We start from the raw sequence: 27,901 nt of genomic DNA, 5'->3' as shown, positions 1-27,901 counted from the left end.
TTCACTACTGCAGTTATATCTTGTCCAATCTATTCTTGATAATAGCTGCATATTGCGGACATATGCAGCCATTAAGATCAGAAATTCCTTTGTGTATAGGAGAAATGAGTGTTTACGTAGTTCTTTTCATGCAAAGAAAAAGAATGTCCTAGCCTAGTCAATATATTTCTCAGGCACAAACTTCTATAGTTATAGAACCAACACTATCAAAAGTGGAACTGACTTGTGCTTTTTGGACAACAGTTGCTAATCCAGCCACTCAGAGATTCTGCATTTTTTATTTAGTGGAATAGACATGATTGTACTACAGTGAATATCCTAGCCATTCCCAGGTGAAATAATTGGCCAAGTTGTGAAGAAGTGTTGATCTGCCTGAAAGTAGGAAAGCCATGCAGAGAGATCTGGACAGCCTGGATTGCTAGGCTTAGGCCAATAGGATGAAGTTTAACAGGATCAAATGCTGTGCGCAATGCTTTTGGAGTTGCTGGTCGATGCTTGGCTGAATGTGAGCCAGCATGTGTCCAGGTGGCCAAGGAAGTCAATGGCATCCTTGTTTGTATTAGAGATATTGTTGCCAGCAGGAGCATGGAGGTGATCATTCCCCTGTACTCAGCTCTGGTACAGCCTTATCTTGAATGCTGTGTTGAGTTTTCAGCCTCTCACTACAAGAAAGATATTGAGACTCTGGAATATGACCAGAAAAGGGCAATGAAACTGGCGTGGGGACTGGAATGCAAATCTTATGAGGAGTGGCTGGGGGAACTGAAATTGTTTAGTATGGATAAGAGAAGAATCAGGAGAGACATTATTGGTATCTACAAGTGCTTGAAGAGAGATCACAGTGAGGTGGCAATTGGCCTCTTCTCCTAGGTAACTAGCGATAGAATGAGGGGGAAAGACCTCAAAATTTTCACCAGGGGTGGTTAAGGTTAGATATTAGGAAAAAATTCTTCTCAAGAAGAGTGGTCAGGCATTGGAATGGGCTGCCCAGAGAGGTGGCTGAATCACTGTCCCTAAAGGTGTTAAAGAATCATGTCTATTTAATATTAAAGAACATGGTATTATGAGTAATATTGGTGGTAGGTGGGTGGTTGGACTAGATTTTAGAAGACTTTTTCAATCTCAGTGATTCTATGGAAATAGTCTTTAGGGGCTCAGAGACAGATGAGTGCTTTTGACAATGCCTCATATAAAGAAAACTATACTTCTAGATTTGCTTTGTCGTGTACAAAACTCTCAGTGCTTGTAAAAACAGGGGCCAAAGCCTCTGTGAGCCACCAGTGAGCCACATAAAATCACTTCTGTCGGAGAGGGCCAACAATTTTGGAATGCCTAATATACAAAACAAGTGACAACATGTTAAAAAAAAAAATGTTGAGTAATGCACTGTTCCAGCTCCCAAGAGTATGGTACTCTTGCACCCAGCTGAAGGTACATCAAGTACACTCCGAACTTTGCAGTAAGCATTCTGCCCAGATCCCAGTCTTCTCAACATTATGCTGTATTTCACAGACATCATTCAGGGCCACTTAAATCAAGGACATATTTATTGCACTGAAAACACAAATGATAAAAAAATCATTTTTTATTATTTCCCAGGATAAGCTGTTAAGAGTCTTGCTTTTGACCTTCCATCTTTCAAATTAGGTAAATTTCTGAATTTTAGCAGAGTCTTGGGCATCTGATGTTTGCCACATATGTGGAAAATACAAAAGACATTTCTTGATTTTAGAAACAGGTAAAGTGGCAGGTTTTGTCTTAATGGGTAAGAAATTAATGTCCATAAAAGTAAGCAAATAAGACAGCATGAGCCCTATGCAAATGGTTTCTGGACACCCTATTTTTACACAGATTTGAAGAAAACCTATACAACCCAGCCAGACAGTGAGATATGAACAACATTTCACTGTGAACTTCAGTCCTTCCTGTAACTGTTGTCATTAGCTTTGGTGCTTTGCTATAAGACTTGCTCCACAACTATTATAATGCAGTTATAACCAGGTATTTACAGTACATTAAGACTAATACATTCATGGTTATAATCAGTCTTGTTATTTGTTGAAATACAAAGTGCTAATGGTCATATCAGCAATTATTGAGATGAAAATGCTGTGTGAAGAGAGGATAAAAAGTAGGATTTGTGTCTTGCGTCTGGGGCTTGGAAGAATAGTTTCTTGAAATACAGCAGTATTAATCAGTGAGGCTCAGTGGAAAACAAACTGGGGAAAACAAACTTTGTTTTGGAAGTAATATAGGCAGCTTCCATGCACTCTGTCCTTGATGAAAAAGTCACGCATGAACTGTACATTAAATCTCCATACTAACACAATATGAAATGGCTGTAATTAATGGGCTGGGGAAAAAAAAAAAAAAAAAAAACAGGAAAGAGGAAGAACTACATGTAGATTTTGAGGGGACATTTATATCTTCTGAATTTGACCAGTACAACAGAACTGAAGTAAGTAGCAGAGAATGCAAAGGTAAAGGAAATATTAATGCAGAAAAAATATCACTCTCCAATGTTTCATATAGCTCATGTTTTTCAATTCACAGCACTTGCTCTGTACCAGACCATTTCTTATCCATTCAACTTCTAGTTGGAAAACACTGTGAGGCAATAAATCACATTACTATGTTCACATAGTTCAGAGTTTGGAAGCCAGTTTGGAAGCTACTTGTGTTTCATCTTTTATCCCATTACCATCTATCTAGTATCCTAGTTTTAAGCCCTTTTGGAACAATTGTGTTTACACAACAGTCTTCACTATAGTTTATACTTCCTAGTTCTAGGTGCTTCCTCAATAGGAAAGAAAATTTTTAGATGTTTCTTAATTTAGTTGTATTCTTTCTGAAAGGCAAGTGTATAAACCTCTGTTTGGAGCCACACTAACATTATCAAATGAAAAATGTATTTGGCAATCAAGAAACATTAAATTCATGTTTGCTAAAAAAAATAATGTCTGGATCTATTTTCTGTAAGAGATCCATCTATTCAAAATACATAGCAACATTTTAGAAGACAAATGCACACAAATTAAACAGGTACTTCAGACATGACAAAATCAGAAAACATAAGAAACAACAAAAATTTTTCAACAATGGCATAATAAAGTTATTTGATTAACTTTTGTCATTATTTTTCATCCAAAAATTGTGGTTACATTAGTTTTTATTGATTACACTAGCTTCTAGACCCTAAATGGCAACCTATAGCTGGAGATTAGGAAGGAATCTTCTATGAAAAATTGAGGTTTTGGCATAACAGCAGAGAGAAGAAAAAAAGAAATTACAGTATTGGACTTGATTTAATTTTGGGAAAAGAATGGAGAAGAGTGACAAGAGACAAGAAGCTGAGAGCCTTCCTAATGAGTATGGATTTGCACGGTAGCATTCTGCATCTCAGAGTCAGAAAAGTATATAATTTTAAAATTATTTATACATGCATACAACATCATTTGTGTTTATCGTTAAAAATCTTTCAAATTACGCTGCTTTTTAGAGAAGAGTCATGTGGAATTAGACCAGCAAAGACAGACTGAATGTAAGACAATGTATATAATAATAATAATAATAATATAATGCTACTGAGGATTAAAAAACAAGCAAACAAAAATGCCCCACATGTAAATATGAGAAACTATCAGGATTTTTAGCCATTTATGTATTTGCACACATGCTTCTACAGAAGCAGCAGTATATTGTTTAGGCTAGTTTTCTTTATCAGTTATAACTATTTGTACAGCAGCAATCACAGTATCCAGGTGCCAGTTTTGACAAAGTTTCACTGGGAAATAAACAGCTATTATAGGCTTCATAGTGAAATAACTGGTTATCTGTCAGTAGCTGCTTTAGAGAACTACAAATATATCAAGACTGTACAAAATGAGTTTTACAGAGATTTAGGTACACATCACTGAGTGCTGGAGAGATACAGAAGACTGAGCTGTGTTCCCATTGTGCAGAAGACCAATTTTCCTGGAAAATATCTTTTGAGATATATTCAAAGGGCAAAATTCTGTACAAAAATCAACAGATTCCTGAAAATTAGAATCTCAGCATACTTCTGCACCTTTCACAACACATGAAAATTAAGTATACTTCATTCAATTACATTTGAAGGTGTTATAGATATTATAATTGATTTCCTAACTCTAGGATAAACTCAAACTGAGATGACAACATTGGCTTGGCAGAGACAACAAGTAATAGTAATGGCCTACTGCAATGTCTTAATGGATTTATATAGGACAATAGTTGTACTGTACTATAGCGACCACTAGCTCAAACTATAAGTTTGATGTTTGCTAAAGTAGGTACTCACCTTATGCTTTCTTTTTTGATCTTATGAAAATGGATTATTAAATCAATTACCAGGTGGCATAGACAACAATGCTTAAAAGAACAAGCTGTAGGGGGTGTATATTTGCAGTAGAATTTCATTATTTTAACTCATACCTGCTAATTTGTACTTCTAGTATTTCACTGCTCAGAGATACATTAGGAAGGCAAGATCCACATCTCTCCATGTTATGCTTAAGGAATAATTTCCACTGAAATTACAAGTTATTCAACTATGCATGTCTTTGACATCCAGGGCTCTTTATACTGGTGAATCCCTTGAGGAAATAATTTGTTATTCCACATACTTCTTCGAAATATGTTATTTAATTCTTCTAATAAAAAGTACTCATGTTCTGACACGAAATATATATCATCAAAAAGGAAAATGTTATATTTCGAGTCTTCAGGTCCTGACATACCTGCATATGTAGAATAGCATTATCTCTGTGTCCACTCTTCACAAGAGTATTTTAAGCTGATATGTTCTCTAATTCAGAAACTGTTCTTTAGCCACAATGCATGTCTCTGTTTATAGAAAAGAAGAGGAAAAAAAAGTGTTAAAAACATAGGAGAGAACTTCCCCCCCCCTCCCCCTCCCCTTCTATTCACTTCAAAGTAGTTTCATTTTAAGTTTTGGGTACATGTTGGGGTCATTTTTTTTTTTTTTTTAATCAAAACAGTTTTCCCATCTTAATTAAAATCAGTGGACTATGCAATTCTGTTAGACTGGAGGAAAGGAGAGTTTGTTAATTTACATTTAAATAAAACTGATTTTCTGAACTTCTGATATACTTGTATTTTTAATATCTTGAGCTTCATATTATATTTATAAGCATTACCATGGAATTATGGGGAGTCTTGGCTCACAATGCTGTTATCATTCAGCAAGGGTTTTTGTAACCATGCAGACTAAGAGCAGAGACAAAACAAAGGTTTAAGTGGGTTAATGATTTTGTTAAATCTACTGATATAACTTGAAGAAAAAGGCAATTTGAAGAAGAACTCAAAACACCACCCATTTTTTCCAACTATTCCATTTGGTCCAAAGGAGGGTAATGTTCACTGCAACTGCGATTATACTGATTCTATTCTGCTGTCCTGTAGAATCATAGAACCACAAGGTTGGAAAGGATCTACGAAATCATCTAGTCCAACCATCCTCCCACTACCATTGCTACCACAAGCTATTAAACAATGTCTTGTAGCTCCTCATCCAGACACCTCTTGAACACTGCCAGGGATGGCGACTCCACCACCTCCTTGGGCAGCCATTCCAGTGCTGACCTCTTTCTGAGAGAAAAAGTTTTTCCTTAAGTCTAACCCAAAACCTCCTTTGGCACAACTTGTAGCCATTTCCTTGGGCCATGTTTGTTGCCCGGGAGAAGAGACCAAACCCCTCTTCATCACAACCTTCCTTCAGGAAGCTGTAGAATACAATGAGGTCTCCCCTGAGCCTTCCCTTGTTTCTTGATTACCGATTATCACCAAACAGATTTCAATGTCTTCAATAGCTTAAGTGTATGAAAACCTTTACTGTTCAAATAAAGTACTAAAGAATACCAATTAACATCTGAATTATGAGTAATTAACAAGAATTCTCCACAGCACAAAAAGATGTAATGTATTTATAACACTACTACAGTATGAAATATGTAGAGATGCATCAAAAGACAGAATTTGCTCATTTTGCACTTTCCTAAATTGAATAGCGCACAAAGAAATTTTCTATTTAGTAACTATTTTAACATGGAAACCTGAAGAGATTTCCTTAGTTTGTAATTAATAATATATATTTACGCAGTCAGTCCCTGACTAAGACTGAAAATACAACGCTTACTTGAATGCAATGTAACATTTTTGAGAACGCTTTCAGCTTAGATTTTTTGCTGTCATTGAAGATAAAAAAAGAATTTTTTAAATATCTGGTGAAAACAGAAGGATTTTAGAACTTTTTTATTGAATTGTAATAGAAATTAAAAGAAGAAAAATTAAATTGTGGCAAAATATAAATGTAATGAAATATTTAGTCCAGCAATAGACATTTTCAATGATTGTACTTCAATTTACCAGCTAAATATCATTTTAAAATTAAAAAAAAGAACTCTTTCTTAAAAAAACTATCAAAAGAAACATTCAAAACAGGTGCTAATTCACTTATATTAATTCAATCTGACTGTTACAAAGAGTAATCAGGTGCATATTTTTCTCCGATTTGGAACATTTATCCAACAAACGAAATGTAGGCGCTTGTTTGGTTTTCACAGAAATTCAAATCAACTGTACACTTCAATATATATATATTTTTTTAATTGTAAGAGCATATCAGATTTATTGTAGAACTACAGTCTACCTTTACAGTGCATGCACAATAGGTCCAATTTCTCCAGAATAATATATTGGAATTTTTGCTTTTCCAGTGAAAAAGATTTCTTTTTGTCAAATTGGTATTTCTGTGTGACAACACACATTACATTTGCTGATACTAGTAGAAGCACATTTGCTTTTTCCATTCACATCTTCCTTTAAAGCCTCGAGAAACTGATTCCTTGATTTTCTCGTATTTTGTGATTTTTTTCCACCGTGATTCTGAAATCAGGGAAAAAAAGAGAGAGAGAATGAGTGTTCCACTTAATGCTATCAGCACTGATTATACATGATCACCCTTTGCTGAAGAAAGTGGAAAGTTTAGACTTGATCCCAAGACAACAGGCAGTCATCTTACGTGGGATAATTTTGTTCTGTATAAAGCCGACAGAACAACCTTGCTTTTCCTAATGCTGTTTTGAAGAAATTCAAACATCACTTAGGTTGAGGGAATTTTCTTTCACATTATATGGAGTCACTTGAAGAAACACTTAAATACTTAAGACTTAGATGCCTTATATTGACAACTCCCACTATCCTTGTTGCAACTCTGCATCTGAAGATTTTTGTATCACATCTGAGAAAGCACAAATCCAAACAAAACTTGAAGAAAAAAAAAAGTGAAAAGAAATACCTGAAGCCTTATTGCATATCAGAGTAAAAAGAAGGGAAGATTTTAAATGCTTGCATCCAGAAATCTAACCCTTAGGATCTTTTTTTCAAGCTGCTAAACCTTTAGAGATGCAGCCATCCATATCGGAGATAAACTGATCGTTTTTGAGACAGTAAGAACTGTGTTCTTAAGGAAGGTCAATTTTTCTCCAGAACAGTTTGTTGCTAACTCATAGTTCCTCAACTTGAAACTGATCAGAACATAGTGTCATATCCACTTACCAGTTGATTTGATTTTGCTGTGCAACAGAACTTGACAATGAAAGAAGGTATGAGGTGCTGATACTACATTAAGCTTGGAAATACCAGAGAAATACAGTTTCCAATTCCACATATTCATTACCTATTAATGTTGGATGAAAATTAATAACAAATGCATTTTCATGAACAGCTTGTTTTGATTGGTGGAGTATTTGGTAGTTATGCCTAATCTCCCATTCTATTATTTAACCATTAATAGAAAGACAGTGTTTATCTATTAATAATGTTTTACTACCCTAAAACTGGTTCACATTTGATTCACATTTGCTATGTAATAGGTATCTAACATTCTGCTGAACATATCTACAAGTGCTCACATACAACGCAAATATTTTATCCATTTTTAAGGAGGTCTTTATGGATACTGTGAATATCGCTTTTTAGTTAATAACTTATTTCTTCCTTTTTTTTTTTCCCAATAAGTGCTGAGTATGCAATAATTAAAATATTTTTATTTTCTCACTGCTTTAGGAAATATAAGTTTTTGGTATTGTTAAATTCTGTATTTCAAAAATGCTCCAGGACTTGGCAGGACAGCAAAGGTGAGAATAGAGAAAAGTGAGGCAAGACAAGGTGGGGCAAAGCAAGAGATAAGGAGGTACAAGGAGAAAAAAGGCAAGAAGAGACAAGGAGAAGGGATACAAAGGGAGTAGAAGTGGGGAGAAAAGGGGAAAGGAGGGGAAGGAAGGAGAAGCATCTGAAACTTATTTATAATCATAAATGGGAAATAAACAAATATAGTTGAAAACAAGTAAACCATCTGCTCAGCTATACATAAAATTATTGCTAGTACTGTATTGACGCTTTACGTCAAGTACCCTTCATTTTCCTCTGTCAAATCTAATCAATCATTTGTCAGTATGATGTATTCCAGAAACAGTAACAGAACAGATGCAAATCCATTATCTATGAGAATATACGCATACTTCTTCAACAAAATCATTGAAACAGTGTCTAATTACTGTAAGGACAGTACCACACATAAAAACTATACAAAGAAAGAAAAAAATATTGAATTTGTAGCAGAAAAAAAAATGATAATTTAAAAAATTCCCCTTGATATATGTGTAACAATTTCAGTCATCTTTGGAAGATCTAAGTTCTGATCTTGAAGAAACATAAATACATCCTCAGAGAAGTCCCAGTGGTTAAAGTCCAGTAGGACTGATGTAGCTGAAAGATTTCTTTCCAAATGTACAAATAAATATGGATGCCTTAAGAAAACACCATTGGTGTATTTTGATACTAGTCAGTATACATTAGGTTTACTAAGGTATAAAGAGATCTAAATTCAAGTATAACCCAAGACTAGAAAGTTTCTATGCTCCCTTTACAAGAAGAATTACATGCCTTGAAACAGGAATGGGGACATAAGGCTGCTGAGCAAAAGCAGCCTCTCCCAGGAGAAAAAGCCATAAGGATAAAAAAGCCAAGACTTACAGCTCTTCACTTCCTAGGGTATCTGATTCTATCTCAGCCTTTGTGATAACACCTCTCAGAAACGTAGGAGAACTTCAGTCTTGCCATTCCAGGATGAAAATTCACATCATGATTGAACCCACTACAGAACTAAGAGAGAAAAAGAAGAGATGGATTAGAAGTGATTCTCATTGATTCTTGTTGATGATGGGCAGCAAGAACAATTCCAAATAGAGAGGCCAAACCTACCCAGGTCCTCCTCTTCCATTGTGACAGCCACTTCCCCACACTCTCAGAATTTGGTGAAAGGCAAAACAAATGTACGAGCTGTGATCTTTTTGTTACTTATGGCAGTTGGTAGTTGGACAACATCTTATTACTTCCAGTATCTATTCAATCAGCATGCTCCAGGTATTCACTCAAAAGAAGGTCTGTTTCATGTAAAAACTGGAATTGAAAAAAATGCTTTGGTATTTATGTCTGTGATGGAAAATAATATCTTTATCAATTAATTGAAAATTAATTAGTTACAGAATTCTGATTCAATGGCAAAAAAGTTTAGCCATTTTTTGTTACAAACTTGATACAGTTAACACTTCATAGGACTTTTGGGCTTGAATTTTATGATAGCACTGAATCAATTTCAAGAAAGCTATTTTAGTCATTTCTTATTAGTTCTTAAATAGCAAGGAAATTTTTTTTTGTAATTAGAGAGGAAAATAAATATGCAAATCTGTTGCTTTCTGTCCTATATTTCTTCCTCTCTTTTAATGGTTTAGTTTTGCTTGTTTGTTTACTTATTTTTGGGGGCATGGGACATTTTCTATCATATGTGCAGGGACAGAGACATCAAATTTACATTTAAACTTACTTTGACAAGTAGTTTTTTTTTCATTAAAGAGATATGATTGTTATTGAGTAACTATAATTACATTATGTTGTGCCACTGTCACTACTTACTTTAGTTTAGGTTGTAACAATGAGGGAACCTGACTGAAATATGAGCTAAAAACTGGAAGACCAAACATCTTCTTTCTTACTGTTAGGTCTCTGTCACTGTTTGTAAAGAGTGCTCTAGATTTTCTTAAGTTTTCATTAAATGTTCATTAAATTCCATGGTAGTAGAAGTACTCAGAAAAGAGACTTTAAACATATATCAATTGAAATTTCCAGCAACAAAAATTTGTTGTAACAGTTCTGTTGGCAGTATGAAAAGTAGGAAGGAATCATTGTTCCATGGGACTCTTTTACTCAAAAGAAAAATCATGTTGTAAGAAATATAGCTCTTAATATTAAAATGTAAAACTTCATTAAAATGAAAAATAAGAATCCAAATATTCATGGGTACCTATTGTGTTGAGGATAAAGGCAACATTTTTAATATCTTTTTCAAATCACTCAGTTTTCACTCTTTCAGAATACATTTAAGGGACTGCAAAACTGGATTGTATGTTTTTTCCTTTTTTTTTTTATTTTTAAATTTGTGTTAACCTTACATAATAAAATCAGTCTACAGCTCTGCAGTAGATAGAACTACAGTACTGTAATACATGATGTTTTCACCGGCATGAAATTGCTTTGGATTTCATGCAGACTTTTCTAATGCTCATTAGCTCCATTTCTTCAGAAGTGTTTTTGTTCTCAGAAAATAATAAGGGAAGGTTAAGATAAACAAATAGATCAGAATAAATAGGCTGTACAGTAAAATACACCAAGAGAAAGGAAGGGATTATAATTACTGCAGTTTTGAAAGATACTAAATTATTGGGACTGGCAAAGAAATAATCATTTGCATAGGTATCTGTCATGTGATTATTTATCACATGATTTATGTGCAGCCTTGACGGGCTACAGTGATGAGCACGCTAGAAATATGATGGATGAATGAAAGGTACTCAGTGAGGTGAATGTGAATCAGAAAGTCAATATCAATTCGAAAATCAATCAGAAAGAATAAGACTGCTTAGTTTGTGTGCACAAAATACTGGGTTAGGTGCTGTCTGTAAAGGCTAGGAGATTTCTAAATCTTACAGAAAATGTTCTCTAGCAATGTTCAAAAAGTCTGCTACAAAATGTATGTGATTCAGTTGTTTATAGCTCAGAAAATTATGATCTTTGTTATAGTAGAACCTTCTCTTTCATTTTCAGGAGCCTGTCCTGACTATCTGGGGTTTAGAGGAGAGCTGCTTCCCTTTCAGAAACACAAGAAGGGCAGAGCTGCAGCAACTCCCTGACCTTTAGCTAAGAACCCTATGGTAAAGTAATTCTTTTGATAACAGCTTTGGTGGAGACACTTGGCTGCTCTCATCTCTGTCTCAATTTGAAAGGCATTGCAAGAGAAAAAGCCCTATTGTTCCTATTCTGAACAACATCAATCTCTAAAAAAAAAAAAAAAAATCTGCACATACTTATACAAAAAACTACTTAAGGGCAGTCATTTTCTCTTACTGTTTTTTTGTAGTCTAGTACAATAGGATCTCACTCTTTATTGGGAGCTTTTAAGATTACATTATTAAAATGCATCTAAAAATACATTGAAGATCATTAAGGTTAAACGCCAAGATCTCCAACCTTAGGAAATACCAGAATTATTGTTGATAGCCTTTAGTTTAGGTTATACATCCTCCTTTTGAAAATGTCTTTTCGATGAACTATTTCTGACTGATTCCCAGCTTTGTTCATTGCCCAGGAAGACTTACTCTTAGTGAATGAGCAAAAGTTAAGTATTTCATTCCATTCTCTTGTTCAGAGTTTGGCAACATGCTTTGAATACTGCACACCACCTAATTTATCATCTCAGTACAAAACTAATATTCACATGAGATTTTCTATGACACTTACTGCTGTAGTATTTGAATGTGGCAGAGGAATAATTTAATCATTGTCTTAGTATAAGATCCATGTCTGTATTTCAAAATCTATTTCTCCTTGGTAGAGCTATTACAGAAAGAAAGAATCATGTCTTTTTTTTTCCCCTCTAGAATTCTTTGCTTTCTGTTCACACAATAAGTAGGGTGAGAGTTCTCAAAGCAAAGGCCTGACTAATTTTAGCAGATTTTAGTGAATACTGATAGAACATTGCCTGCAGGAAAACAGGAAAGAAAGAAGGAAGGAAGAAAGAAAAAGTACAAATATTGTACTTACCAGAGGAGCTTCATAGGTTTTTGGATCCAACAAAAAGTATGATAAAAATGTAAGTGATATATTTAAGGTCCATTATATTCATTGTCATAAGTTACAAGTAAACATAAATGGAATGCGAAGTACACAGAAAGTTACTTTTACACACGCTGACAAAAATACAAGATTTCTGTCTGCTAGTACAAAAACAGAAGGAATACCTTTTTCATATTTCTAATATGGAAAATGTGCAACTTATTACTTTACATCACCTACCAGTGTTTGCATAATTAAATGGAATCTCTTTCACAGGCACTTTCCACTATTAAACACCTTTTTTTCCCCCTACAAGTATAATTAAATGAGTTAATATACAAAGTTACTGTCATTCTCTGCATGACAAAGAGCAAAATGATAAAAACTGGTAAGACCTATCAATTACTAAGTTAAAACATATGAAGAGTAGCTAGGTGCTTCATCATGTAGGCTGTGGTCTTATTTCACTTTCTACTCAGAGAGTAAAATGCAGCTACAATTTGGGTAGGAAGACAGTAATTAGCCAGCTCACTTGATGGCAATGACTATGAAGCTAACATGGTATTGACAGGGAGATATGGTTAAAGGTGGGAGGGGGGTGTCTCTCCTTGGTAGGCAGAAATTATCATTTGACACTATCTTTAACTCATCTTCTTAATTTACTTTTTTTCCTTAAATCAAAATAACGCCAAAATGTAAAGACTGCTGAATGGAAATACCATCTCTAATTGTCAGGTAACTTTTACCTGCCTTGCCAGACCCTAAGTTTGGGGATCTGATTTATGTGATACAATTAAGAATGAACACATATAATTACATATAATTATTTCCCCAAATTTGTGCTGAGGAATTTTATCTAATGAGGTCACCATATTTACTTGTTTTTTCCTACAACTTCAAACCAGATTGCCAACTTCTACAGTTTCTCATACTTGAATCTTTTAAAGTAAATGCTAAAGTTTGAGCTAAGCAAAACCTTTCTTAAAGATTGCAAAGTAATACAGTTGCTACCGTAAATCATTAAAGTAAACTATGCTAAAACACAGATAATCTATCCATACTCCACTCTGGGGGATCTTGATTGTCTGAGTACCAATCCCCCATCCCTTTATTTTTTCTAAAAATTCAGTGTAATCTGAAGACATAGTACTACCTACTATGCCTGATATTCTTCAATGCTGCCTAGAGGCACCAGTCTTTATGAGAGTTTGTGTGCACGTCCTTAGGCATTTTTTGCAAAACCTAAATTTTTGTTTTATTTTTAAAATTTTTAAGATATTTACAGTGTATTGTAATCATTGTAATTGTAAAGTATTATAAAAGGTTCTGTTCTCCTAAATTTGTAAATTAACTAACTCAAGAATGATGCTCACTAGTTGATATCACTACAATTCCTATGTCATATAAGTAGATATAGCACTGAATATAGGCCTGTTACCTTCTGTCCTATAGGTTGTACTTCCTCAAATCATGTACGAGTACTGTCTACTCCAGTCCTTGAAAAGCATTTTAGCAACTATAATGAGGCAGAAGATGCATTCTTGCTTTAATTAATGTGTGCTCATAATTTTAGAAATGTCTGAGTAATTTCACAGGTCTATCATTTTTTTTTTTTTTCTGGTCATAGTGAACAATCCCTGTGCAATTACAATTCAGTGACATTAACTGAACCTTTATCTACTGATCCATCAATTCCGTACAGAAAATAATCTGAAAGTTAAAGCTTGATGAACCATCAAGATTATATATTCTATTTTATCTTCATAAAACTATGTAAAAGAAATTCATGTATTGTTTAAACAAGATGTGAAAAAGTTACTCAACAGCACATCTCAAAACAAAACCAATTTTCCATCTTCAGAATACATGCCTCAGATCAGCTTCTAAAATACACTTTAAAAACAAGACCACGTTATTCTTTTCCCTTTTGTTTCTCAGTTGACACAATATTGGCAAAATGGTAAAATTAGTTAGTTTTACAAAAGCAACATTTTTTCACAAATTCAGCTAATCAGCGTCATTCTTCACTGTTTTACATCTTTTTTTCTCCTCAGACTTACCAATGCTTGAAAAAAAAAAATATTCAATTCTTTAGATTTAGTACAAAGACTACTTTTGTTGAGTGCTTGCACTTACATCTTTATCACTTGATGCAATACGTAACTGAAGCCAGAGTGCAAATAACTTATCACATCCTGAGTCATGTCGTGAAACAAGTTCTTTGTCGTTTGGGAGTCTCAGTCCAAAATAACAGTGCCAGGGTTTTTGCTGTTTAAAATTGCAATTATGCACATAGACTTAGAAAAGCTGGAGAATATCTTTCCCTGAGTGTAACTGCTACGATATCTGTTTGGCTTTTTCATCAGGAAAAGCACATTTGGGTGCATAGTAAGTGTATGTATCCTCCAGGAAAAAATTAGCAGCTTTGTAGTACTAGTGTTTTGTTATAATCATATTTTGCTATTCAGGAGTTTCTGAAAGATACTGTGCATTTTTAAAGAAGAAATCCACGACCTGTAAGGAATTGTAATATAATAAACAATGAGAGAAGTATGAATGAAAATATGAAGTTTTAAAAAGAATGAATGAAGGTCAAAAATAGTTCCATAATTGTGAAGAACAATGTTGGTTAAAAACTTACTAATGACATGGATTGTAAAAGGAGACAAAGAATGAAAATAGATAAATTCTTTTTTAAAATTCATTTATTTTAATAACTTATTTATGATAACCATGTATGTATACCACATATATGATTTGATATTTTTTCCTCTTATACATAAGGAATGTGGAGTAGAAAAGACAATAGCCAGTATAATAATAACTAAAAATGATTAAATCCTAAAAGACTGATTGCTGTTTCACTCAACACATAGCTAAGCACCATGTAGTCATTTACTGATGGGATGGGGGAGAGAATAAAAATAAATGAGCAGTAGAACTCATGGGTTGAGATAAAAACTATTTACAAAGACAGAAGAAAGGAAGAAGAAAAAAAGGGTAATTGTTATGACAATTATATGTGCGTGTAAAATATGATCAGTCTCATCACGCACTGACCAGTGCCCATGTAGTCCCTGTGCAGAGGCAGTCTGCCTGATGAACTCTGCCCTTTTTCAATCTTGCCTTTGACATGATGTGGTATAGCATGGAATATCCCTTTGGTCAGTTAGGTCCTGGTCCTATCACCTCCCAACCCCTTGTACATCTCAGGCCCCCTGCTGGCAGGACAGTACAAGAAAACTAAAATATCCTTGACTCCATACATAACTACTCAGTGACAACCAGAAACACTGGTGTGATATCAACCTTGTTTTTCTCCTAAAACCAGAAGTTACCAGACACTGAAGAAAAACAACTCTGTCCCAGCCAAAATTAAGACACTTCTAAAAGATGCCTTGAGTCAGGTTTTTAAGGTGCCTGAGTCAGAAAGCTGAGCACCAGGTAAGTGGAAATAGTATTCATAAAGAAGCACAGTCCAAATTCTGAAAACTGAAGTCATTTCTTCACAGCCTCCCAGAAAGCTAACTAATGTCAACCAGTTTAAATCACAGCCAGTAGGGAATAATCTCTGGGCTCCTATGTCCTCTATCCTGGTCAGACAACAACAGTTAACAGATAATATTATAATTATATGATAAGGCTCAAAATTCATTTGTGTTCGAGTTGAGGTGATTTATTGTTCTATTCTCAAAGCCCCACCAAACAACCTCCCCTATTTACATAATCAAGGCATCAAAATCTTCAGAGCAAGGCATGTGACTAGCAGTGGGCTGTGCTGTGTGTGTTAGGATCAGTTATGTGTAAAATGAATCAATCAGGCTAAAAACAAGTGAAAGAGGTGCACAGATGCCAGCTGTGTGCTGTTACGTGATGGAACAGTTCAGGCACTGCTGTGGCCCTGGCTAAGGTGTGGCTGGTCAGAACTGCAGATTAAATTTGAGGAATAAAGTGCTACGCTGAAACACTTTCTGTCTGTTAAATCTTAAACAGGGTGACACAACAAGAGTCTGTGAGAATAGGTGAGATGGGGCCATTAAGCATCAGCTTTCCCCTCTTCCCCCCAACATTTCCAAGTTCAGAAAGGATTGTCCCCTATAAAGTCAGAAAGGTAAGGAATGACTATGAAGAATTCATTAACAAAACTTATTTTTAATTATGTTTGTGAATATGTACTGCCTTGAAAGGAATACCTAACATTTTATGGCTGTAAAAACAAACACACCAAAGAGCTTGACAAGAATCTGAGAGGGTGTTAGCCATTCATAACCCCACTAGACAAGGGAATAGGACAAGCTGACCAAAAAAGCCTTGCTGCATAAGACTATTGGGCAGTAACATGCCATTTGCCTGGCCTGAAATAAGATGAAAGCATGGGGACAGCAAGTAGCAGTACAGGAAAAATCTGCTGCTCTTAGAAGGATGACCTGCTGGGACTGCATCTAAACATCCTACAAGGAGGTAGTGGGAATAGGGGAGAAATACTCTTCATACACAATGGGAGAGAAATTTTGATGACAAGAGGGGGGGAGAGAGAGCAGTGGAGAAGTGCTGTAGTAGTAGAGAAGGTAAGTGGAGAGAAGTAGCTCTACAGAAATGACTGAAATGAAGGGCACTAAGAAAAATGTACCATTCATGTAAGTTGCAACTACACTCTGAAGACTATCCATGACACTGGATGTTGTAAACTAGAAATATCACTTTCAACTTATTAATGTTATATAACAGGGAACAGGTGAAAGGGAAAAAAAGATGAATTTGCAGGAGGCTGAAAGAAAAATCCTCAAGGAGAGGTGAACTCAGAAGAGGCAGAGAGAGCCATGCTATGTAATAGCACCTCCCTGTCACCAAGCCTGTGCAATGGAAGCAGCAGGTGAGCCCTCTGTATGCAGGGGAAGCCAGCTCTGGTTACTACTCTTCATGACCAGCTCCATTTGCCCAGGCTGCTAACTAATTGTCATTTGTTTCTGCAAGATGAATGGGAAGTGCTCTTGGATGAGTACGATGGCCTGATCTCCACAAACTGTAAACGGGGTTATATCTGCTGGCCATCTATTTTGTCCATTCCTATTGCGAACTTGATCCTACAGCACTTTCTGTGGAAATGTGGCTCTGATCCCTGCATCAGGTGCCTTCGTTTCTCAGAATTGTTGTGTTTTAACCCAGGAGATAGTGAAGCATCATGCAGTTCCCCCCTTCCCCCAAGGGATAAGAGAGAATGGGAAAAAAAGTACCAAGTAGAACTCATGAGTTTAGATAAAAACTGTTTTCTAAGATGTGGAAAAGGAAGAGGGAGATATTTATATATAATATTTATATACATTTGCTGTAACAACTGATGTATAAGCAGTTGTTTACCACCCATTGACCAATGCACAGCTTGTCCCTGATCAACAGAAGTCTGACTGATAAACTCCCTTCCCTCTTTTAACTTCTCCTTTCACATGTCATGTGCTATGGAATATCCTTTTGGCCAGTATAGATCAGATGTAGGAATGATGACATACAGTATTATGTAGCTATTTTAACTGAGGCAGAGTTCTTCTTAAACTAAAAGACTGATAAGTGAACGTAAACATTCTAGAATAATTTCATGAATGAGAGAACTAAGAGCAGCATTCAATGCAAGCTAGATGTAACAAAATTACTAATAACACTGTTTAGTATACAAATCAAGAAAAGTGGAATGATTGTGATAGAGTGCAAATTTATTCTGTAGTAATGGAGAAAGACATCAGGAGTACCTATTGTCAATACTGAAAGAACTTACCTAAGAAAGAGTGAGATTATGGTTCTAAACTCAGCAAAAAGCCAAGAAGCAAGACACTGCCGAAAAACCTGAGACTCTCCATTGTTTCCAGAGGTTCTTCCAGAGTAATTTAAAACTGCTGTCTTATAGACATCTGAATTAATTTTACATCTTTGTGATGGCTACAGAGCCTGGCTCCAGCTGAGCAAATCTGATGCCTGCATCTTGTCTCCATGTGAGGCATTGACTTAATTTCTCAGAAAGAGGATGAGAGCATATTTTACATTTTAGGATATAAAACTGGTGGGGAAAAAAAGTTACAGAACTATGTATTGTGAAACTTCAAGAATAATCTACCATGAATAGATATATTCAATTGAGATAATACTCAAGAGTACTTAAAAATTGACTGAGGAGATACCTGTTCCCCTGATGTTTACTTTTAATAAATCTCCAGACAAGAAAACTCCAGCAGCTTGAAAAAAAAATGTTAATCTTCCATATTCAATAGCTGGTAAGCCTTGTATCAGTTCTAAACAAAAACAGAAATGCTGGTATAAAATTTCACTGATTAGGAGTTCAGCAATAGCAACAAAATCAACATCAGCCAAGATGGTTTTACATAAATTAGATCTAGTCAAATAAACCTGTTTGATTAGATAATAAATTTGGCTCAAAATATAGATGTACAGATGCCATATAGTCAGGCCATGATATATTTATTACATTGTGGTCCTGAATTCCAAGTACCATTACATAATTTTTTTATGTAATTAATTGATATTAAGAACTAACCCAAAGATGAATCTCAAAGGATTATTTGTCAACTGGGATTGAGCACCAAATCTCTCTTCCCAGTGGAGCTCTATAGAGATTAGTTTATTCAGCATTCTGCTTGTTGGAGTATTCTAAGTAATGGTCCAGGAATAAACAAAAAAAAAAAATCACTGGTAAATCTGATGGATGACATACCTATTGGAACTATGACTTCTGAAAGACGAAAACAAGGAAACTCAATTGATATAGTATTTCTAAGTAAAATGGACCCACATACAATCAGTTTCAACAGAACCAAATGAGAAGCAAGATGTTTTCTATAAAGCAGTACAGGAAACTTACATATAAGGAAGGGTCATATAATGAAAATCAAGATTCCAAGGAGAATTTAAGAGCTTTAGTGGACAAGCAACTTGATGTTTCTTGTCAGTGAGGAGTCATGGCAAAAAGACTAATAGGAAAAGCAGAAACAAGGCAATGAATGTTTCACTGTTATTAGATTTAAAGAGATGCAATACTGAAATTCATTCACAATGAGAATGCCTCCACTTTTTAAAAATGGTGAAGCAAGATGTAGTTTGCTCAAAATTCATGGAATTTCCACAAAACCTCTTTGAATTACAATATGCTAGGCTTTCTTAATAAGGCCTAAATGCTCGTAAAACAAGCTAGAGATGTAAGTTAGTAAGAAAGTAGTTCCATTTTAATGGGAAGCAAGCATCAGATACCAACAATTTCCTTAATTTAGTAGGTTAAAATCTTTGACCTAATAGAGTCAGTGCATAAAACCTGAAACCAGATAAATTCAAGTGAGAAACAAGCCAAAATATTTCGTAGCTGGTATTGAAGTAGTAGCTACAGATGTATTCTAAGTGGGAATATTCTTACTACTGGCCACTTCTTGAGCCAGTTCTATCTAGTTTTCTTCCCTTTCTCTCTTCTCATTTAATTTAAGTGGTGAAGTGTTCTGTCTGAATATCTGTTTATTTTTGTCTGCATTAAACTGATAAAAAATAATTATCTGGAAAGCCAAATAAAAACTAGTTTTTGAAGTAAATTACTACAATTCAGGTGCAAACACTGGAGTTATTGCATTAAACTTCTAAATGAAAAAGTAGTTTAAAACATATTGCAAAACAGCTGCATACAAATTTCATACAAAATAAAGCAAGGAAGTGAATACTTGGCAGACAATTGGGGATCAGAAGAAGATAAAGATGTATACATTTTTATTAACTTATGTTAAAAGCAATACTATTTCTATGTCTTCCACTTTTTTCTTTAAAAAAAAAAAAAAAGGTGAGCAGTGGAATGTTGTTTTCCAGCTCCACTTCATATACACTTACAGTCTCCCTCTCTCTAACAAATATAGTCCTATTGCTAAACTTAACTTCATCTGCAATATGAGATTTAAACCTAAACATAAAGTGAGCACGGGAATGGCCTCCAAACTAGCAGCTCTTCACACAAATATCTCTACATCCACAGTTCCTTTTAGGAACTAGGTCTCCAGTTCCACCACATCTATGGATCAGAATTGTCTCTTTTTTAATAGCCATCCTAAACTAATGCTCAATCAAGATGTTTAAAAGCAAAGTCTGTACAGTGTGGTACATAGTCACTCCTGAATACCTGCATACTCCTCAGAAAAAGCTAGGCTTATAGCTTATAACCTTAGTTATAGATTTAAGAGACTTTTCCAACTTTTTTTGAGAACTACAAACACCCTTAGGGAGCAGGGGAGGGAACACCCTTCAATTTATTACTGCATTACTTGGAGAACACAATCAAGATTTTAGACATGCTGTGACAGCCTGTATAATCAATGGATATTAAGATATTATAATCACAAAATAAACAGGAGAGTTACGCAAAGTAGACTATGATAACAAAAGAGAATAAATGGAAGGCTTACCCTTATGCTGGGCTCACCCACAAAACACCAGAAGGAGGGATCTCCAGAAGAAATCCTTCCCCACTGGTAGCCAGCTCTTGAATAGGTCTAGGAGGGGTGGAGCCTGGCTCCACCCCTTCTGGCAGCACAGGTGAATTGCCTTCACCTGTGCTCCTCTGGCTGACTCAAGGCTCACCTCAGGTGATCAATCAGAGGTTCAGGCTGTGACTCAGCAGTTCCCATACACAGCCTTTTTCCATTCTTCAAAGCAGCAGTTACAGAATTACATCATCCTCATATCCCATGAGAATTTAATCCCAGAAGTATCAGATGAGGGGAAGGACTTAACTGCCTGTGAGCAGTTTAAGTATGCTCTGTGAATGGTATTGGTCATAAGCTAGTAATAATAATAATAACAATAATAAGCAAAAAAAAACCCACAACTTACCCAGTTCCCTAAGGTAGGGGCTTGCTGAAAATTCCCATAGGGCAGCAATCTCTAAGTAGAGATGCTTCCTTCACAGCTAACAGCCCTTAAATGAGGCTAGGGAAGGGGGAATTCTGCATCCATTCATTCCGGTTGTGAAAGTGAATTGCTTGCACCTGTGCTCCCAGGGATGACTCCATCTCTTCACCAGATGCCCAATCACTGGTTCAGGCCATGACCTATCTGTTCCCATACACCAGATGAGAAATCCATGATGGAAGGTTGATTGTGACTTTGTTAAAAAAAGTAATCAGAAGAAGAAACTATTCATCACAATATCATCACATCTGCTAGCATGTTGTAGTATTGGGTAGGTAATCTGCATTCTGGTGTTTACTAGTTAAAATCTAGAAATCTTCTTAACCTATAGCAAGAAAACTTGTTCTGAAAAATTTATGCTGTGTTTCTTTGCCTAAAGATTACTATTATGATAGATTGGGTAGAGGTTAGATAATCTTCTGATAACATATGTTCAAACTGAATCTTCTTACCAAAGTATTCCAGATTCACTCTTCAGCTTGAAAAGCTCCCACGCATTTCATATGTAATTTCTGCTCAGAATGAGTTCATTCATCTCAAGACTTGTGTGATGAGAGAAATCAGATGTTTGAGAAACTGAAGCTAGTAGTCCAGTGTGCCTTCTCTGGCAATTGAATGAGGTGTAATTATAACGAATTGGATCTGTGTTCTTTAAAATAGAATTATTTGCTTTACAACTTTTCCTGGAGAAGTAGAAACCAAGAATGAGGGTAAGTCTGAGCTTAATTGGCTACCAGTTGTTGTCTGCTTCAGGATGAACTGTATCACTCTTCATGCCCTGACACACACAAAGATCAGAGGAACCATTCAACTGCCAGCTGAAATGTCCTAAAGCATTTGATACGGAAATAATAAAATGACAGTGTTTAAAGGATTTTCAAGTCTTTGTGGCATAGAAGTAGGATGTTTGCTTTGATACCCTGAAGTTCTCCACTGGTGTTAGCTTACTACGTTTAAGAAACTGAGCTGAGCCTTATGTCTCCATTAACTCCATTAATTTAAGGCCAATCACTTACTGCATGTATAGGTACATACCAAAATTCACCTATGTTTAGGAGTTTTAATTTGGAAACAAATTCCAATTGAAATCACTATTAGCAATAAATCTACAGATGGTTTAGATTAAAAATGTAAAAGGTGAAACATTCTTGAGAAATAAAATTTCCTTCAATAAGTCCATAAATATTTTATGCAAGTAGTCAGAAGGTTGACTTATATATATATATATAAGCATAATTACCACGACCTATGAATTCTTTTCACAGTCTTGATAAAAATAAAGTAGTAGTTATATCACCATCTTAAACAACACTGTTGAAGAGAATAATTTGGAAAGCATTACTTGAGAGCACTGCAGCTGCTAAAAAATAAGCACAGCATAAAACGCAATTATTGTAAATATTTAAGGTTGAGTCTTAACTATGGAGACATATGGGGCATCCAGATACTACAGATACAATACTTGTGACTTTCAGTAAGCCTGTTGGCTTACTGATTCAAAACAAATTGGTTACATCTGTCACCTGTGAAATAATAGAAGTCTACTTGAAAAGCACTAAGATTGTTTACAGATCTACAATTGAAAAACGTAGACACACTTTGAAGAAATGTTAAAATAATGTCCAGTTACTTTTGTGCATGCAAATATTTTGATACCAAAAGTGAACACTTTTCTGAACATGTTACTTACAAGAACACTTCACTGAGTATGTGGAAAACATTTTTTCTTTGATTTTGTTGTCATTCCAGAAAAGATCCAAGATTAAGTGCAGTGAAAAATAGATTTTGAATTTATATATATGGATAAGACAAATTTTAACAGTAAAAGGAACAGCATAATATTTGAAAAATCCACTCCAGATTCAAATTCTTTAGAAATAAAAGTAAAATTTCCTTTAATTGATGTTTTGATTTAAGGTCATAATGAACAAAAATAAACATATCTCCTAACATTAAAAACCAGAAGAGGCAGAAGCATTGAGATTTATGCCCAGAGAAGGGGGGTAGCCAATGTAGTTCTTGAGAAAAATGTTGTTATCGTAACTACTAAGTACAGTCTGTACACAAAAGCAAGATGATTTGGGATGACACATTTGTGGAAGTAGCACTTATGAGATATCATTACTCATGTCAGCTGTATTATTATTAAAATCTTAGCTTGGATGATTTTGTAAAACATTATTGAATAAAGTTAATACTCTGGCAGCTTTGGAAAATAAAGAAATCACCTAACGTCTATTTTCTAGTAATTTAAGAATACCAGCAGAAGAAACAGATGGTAAAATAGCTCAATATCCTTTGGAATATCTTCTATTAGCATTAAAATACACACCTGCTGGAATGTATGATCTTACTTTAAATGTAGAAAAGCATTAATAGAAACGTACAGCAGTGTGGTTATATCTCTTAATTGGTATACCCTAGTGAAAACAAACATGCTAATTAACTGTTCATCCTGATTATAAAAGTCTGACAGGAATACACAGTGCTGGGAGACATTAGTTTATATTATAGCAATTGCTTTAGAAATAATCATTGTAAGATGCTTGAAATATTTAAATTATATAAAAGTAAGTGACTCATTACAAAGCATAGAATGAGTGCAAATTTAAGAGCATCACAGCAGAGAAATTTGTGAGACACAACAAAGTTTTCAACATCAAATTACTCTATACAGAATTGTGGACAATGCCAAATAGTCACTGCTTGACATGTTTTGCTATCTTTTTATCCATTAGACAGTGAAGCTGATTACAATCAGTCTGTTTCCTGAACTTATTTGGTTTAAGGCTCTGCTTTAGTGGAAGCACAAATATACAAGCTGATTTCCAAATTCTTGTTCAATGATCCTATTTCAGCATTATTATTCTGTTTTTTATTTCAAATTTTTGCTTTTGCTCCTTGGAGGATAACATTCAGTGAAATTTGCTGTGATGTTCAAGAATAATCCAGTCACACTGAAAAAATTTCTTCCATTTAAAAAGATGAGTGCTGTCACATTCAAGGTAGTTGGTGGCTACAGCAGAATGAGAGCATCATTACAGCTTCTAGACCATCGCTTTTCAAGAAAGCAGATTCCAACAAGAAGACTGTTTGTGTCTTTGACATCTGACCTACTTGTGACTTCAGAGAAAGAGAGAGAAAGAAAAAATTCCTTCGGACAGAGAGATTGGTTGATAGAAGCCAAAATGTTAAGTATTTTTTCAAGGAAAGGGTTTTTCTTGGAACTAAAGACCCTTTTCTGCAGCCAAATCCATTGAGGGAGGTCTAACACCAACGAATATATCTCTTGACTAAAGTGTGTACTTTGATCCGAAACACAAAATGAAACAGCATTTGTATGCTTCTTTCAATGGCATTTCTAGACATACTGAATGGATGGAAGAAGTCTATAGGAAATAACAAATGCCATCACATGAGCATATATCTTATACCTCAGGAAAGAAGATAGAACATACTTCATCAGACTTCACATGATGGATTAGCAACTGTGTTTGGAGATACGCTTATACTTGGAAGAAAAATTAAAAATAGTCAAACTGTATAGTTATGGCTAATTTTTTATTAAAAACTCATTACATCCCGTATCTTATTTAAAGTTGAATATACTACCACATATTCAATCTTAAACTCACGTAGAACCAAGACTAGCAATATTAATTGTCTGCAATAAAAAGAAAAGACCAGGAGCTAGCACAACATAACATTTCTGATAATGGTTTTATTTCTTACTGTAAATAGAGTAATATAGGTACAGTTCTGCTTAGCTTCTTCTCTGTTAAGTGTCAACAAATAAAAAGAATGTATTTATATTCAATTCCTTACAAAGACTTGGGTTAACTTTTACAGTCATGAATAATAGCATTTCTCATTGGATGGCATAAAATACACCCTTTTCTTTTTTTCAGGTTAAATGAATAGTAAAGCTCTAAGAATCCCAAAACTTGTTTGGCAGACCAGATCAAGTCCCTCTCTAGCTTCATTCTGACCTTTATAACTGTGTGCCTCACTGTGATGTTTTGCTGAGCTGTAGAGAGTCCCCCAGTACAGACTGAGCTTTGGGAAATCTGCTGGAATCTTTATTTTTAAAACTTCAATTGTAATTTACCATAAAATAAGTTTTGAGTATTTATGTTTCTATTAAATACTGCTGATATCTCTATTCAATTTAAGATAAACGGCAATAGATGAAAAGACAAATAGAATCATACAGTTTGGCCAGAGGGAATGGTGTAGAGAACGTAAAGTACAGCATGTACCTAATGCATGAGGCTGTAGGGATGTAGATTACACTCAACTTGAGTAAAACTGTAAAAGAGGTCTGAGAAAACATAGTTGTTGAATCCATAGAATTAAAAGGAGTTAGGTAATTAAAATGCAAAACAGAAAACAACTCTCCCTTCTACCCTTGTTTGCAACAGCGTACAAAATCTGAACAAGTCCAAAATATCTTTGAGGATTCTTTTGTGAACATTAACTCTACCAATTATCAAATTTTTGTATGTTTTCCTGAAAAGATTCAGAACACTGAGTGACTGGATTCCATCAGTAATTGAAGTTGTTGGTGTGGGTCCAAAGCAGGGCCATGAAGATGATCAATCATATTCTGTGTTGCATCAAGAGAATTGTGACCAGCAAGTAGAGGAAAGTGATTCTGCCCCTCTACACTGCTCTCATGAGACCCCACCTGGAATACCGCATCCAGTTCTGGGGCCCCCAACACAAGGAGGACTTCAAGATGTTGGAATGAATCCAGAAGAGGGCCACAAGGAGGGCTGGAGAACCTCTTCTACAATGACAGGTGAGAGAGCTAGGGCTCTTTGGCCAAGAGGAGGCTCCAAAAAGACTTAATAGCAACCATCCAGTACCTGAAGGAGGCTGGAAATTGTTTCCTACAGGAAAGCTGGACAGGGACTTATTACAGTGGTGTGTGACATCAGAACAAGGGGCAATGGGAGGATAGCTTTACACAAAATATTAGGAAGAAATTCTTTGCTGTAAGTGTGGTGTGACACTGAAAAAGGTTGCCTATAAATGTTGTGGATAAGCTCCCCCTGGAGTTGTCCAAGGCCAGGTTGGATGGAGCTTTGAGCAACCTGGTCTATTGAGAGTTGTCAATGCCTCAATCAGGGGGATTGGAAATACGTGGTTCCTTCCAATCCAAACTGTTCTATGATTCTATGACTCTTAATGTGAATTTGTGATCCCTTATCTTTTCACAACACACTTGTCAAAACACAAATATAGTTAAATATAGAAACATGCCCATGGATGGCTATGTATATGTAAGTGTATTCTTAAACATACACATACATCAAATTTTATACTTGTGAGAACTTAGTGAATAGCTACAATCTCAGAGTTCTGAACCAAACAGCCCAGGAAAGGTAACAAAGAATTCCTATAACTGCATCAGTTCTGACAGTTTCCATATTTATTTCATTCCAGTCTGTTACAGTGTACAATATCCTACTCTTCCAACATATCTGAGAACCAAGGTTTACAAGGAAAGTACCAGAGATCTTTGGTACACATGTCTGTAGAAGGATAACGGGACACCTGCTGTAATTAGAAAATTAATTGCAAACACTTCTTGTATAGCTGAGTGGACTAGAATTTTCAGTGCTCAGATGTAATTAGAAAACATCTGTGAAGGAAAATCAATTGTTCCTGGTAGTCAATGGCTAATTTTCCACAATCAGAATAAATAATGCAGTATGATATCTTTGAAATGAGCAAGTAACTATTTCTCCTTTCTTTATTATTTTAACGTATCTCCTTTTATTTGTGCTAGATATCCTTTATTTTCATCACAACTAATTTCCACTGTTCTTAGATCTTCTTAATGATATTTAAACCCTGTTTTGCTGTAAAAACCAGCCTGCTACAGAGTTCTTTAAGGTGACGATTTATGATTCATGAAGGAAGAGTCGAACAAATGCTTATAAATTGCTCTGTGATGGTTTCATAACGGAAGACTTGCCAAATGAAAAAAAGTTGAATCCCATCAATGAAATTGCACATTTATTAATATTAATAAGTATTTGACCCGTCAGAGGAATAAAGTCTTCAGATTCTATTTCTTGATCTTCAAAGTGTCTTTGAGATACGCCTGCATTCCAATGTGCTAATTTTCTTTTTGTTGACATTGTCAAGAAAGGGGGAGGAGGTGAAGTGAATTGTGTCCCTCATGTAGCATGAGTAACAGATTGCTGGATGAACCCCTGCAGTTGCAATCCTGAGATCAAATTACAATGAATTTGAAGTCTGGGAGGAGAATATGAGTTTCGAGTTATTAGTATTTGTATTATCCTAGTGCTGTTAATATTGATTTAATCTTATGCAGTGACAGAAATTGAAATGCCAGGAGTGATAGCTGTGCTGAACAGCTTTGAGCATGTAAAATGGTATGGTGTTCAATTAAATCACCTTTGCTTCATCTGTTTATATTAAGCTGTGCCGTAAATTTAATCTCTCATTACATGATTTGGGTCCAAATTTACATAGAGTTAGAAATAGGCAAGCAAGACGCATGTATTTGCAAGAATATTTCCAGTGACCCCTTATTAGTCTGAAGATCTGTTTCCTTAAAGAGAGAAATGCTGCAGTGAGCCTACCTTACAGGAACCAGCATGGCTCTCCAGGACCAAAACTGACCCTACTTGTTGTCTGTTTGTACAGTGCTTAGCCCAGTGATGCCCTGATCAATAATCTGAACCCTAAGGAATTACTCCAGTAGAGC

The 27,901-nt window shown here is 35.2% G+C and overlaps 1 long non-coding RNA gene across 3 annotated transcripts; it reads right to left on the bottom strand.

Moving 5' to 3' along the window:
• Positions 1 to 3,588: 3,588 nt before the first annotated feature.
• On the bottom strand, positions 3,589 to 21,134 carry LOC122191202. 3 transcript variants are annotated; one of them, XR_006182326.1, is made up of 5 exons: positions 21,082 to 21,134; positions 9,307 to 9,504; positions 9,079 to 9,207; positions 4,761 to 4,866; positions 3,589 to 4,015 (listed from the first exon to the last, which is right to left on the bottom strand). It is a non-coding gene; the product is annotated as an uncharacterized LOC122191202 (long non-coding RNA). The 3 variants fall into 3 exon arrangements; XR_006182324.1 differs by lacking the exon at positions 3,589 to 4,015 and having other exon boundaries at positions 4,415 to 4,866; XR_006182327.1 differs by lacking the exons at positions 3,589 to 4,015; positions 4,761 to 4,866 and adding an exon at positions 6,492 to 6,927.
• Between the last annotated feature and the right edge of the window lie 6,767 nt (positions 21,135 to 27,901).

Source organism: Lagopus leucura, unplaced genomic scaffold, assembly GCF_019238085.1.
Source record: "Lagopus leucura isolate 7727_CA_CO unplaced genomic scaffold, USGS_WTPT01 Super-Scaffold_73, whole genome shotgun sequence".
Taxonomy (NCBI): Eukaryota; Metazoa; Chordata; class Aves; order Galliformes; family Phasianidae; genus Lagopus; species Lagopus leucura.
The sequence above is the reverse complement of the archived record's forward strand: the minus strand, read 5'-3'. Positions and strand labels throughout refer to the sequence as shown.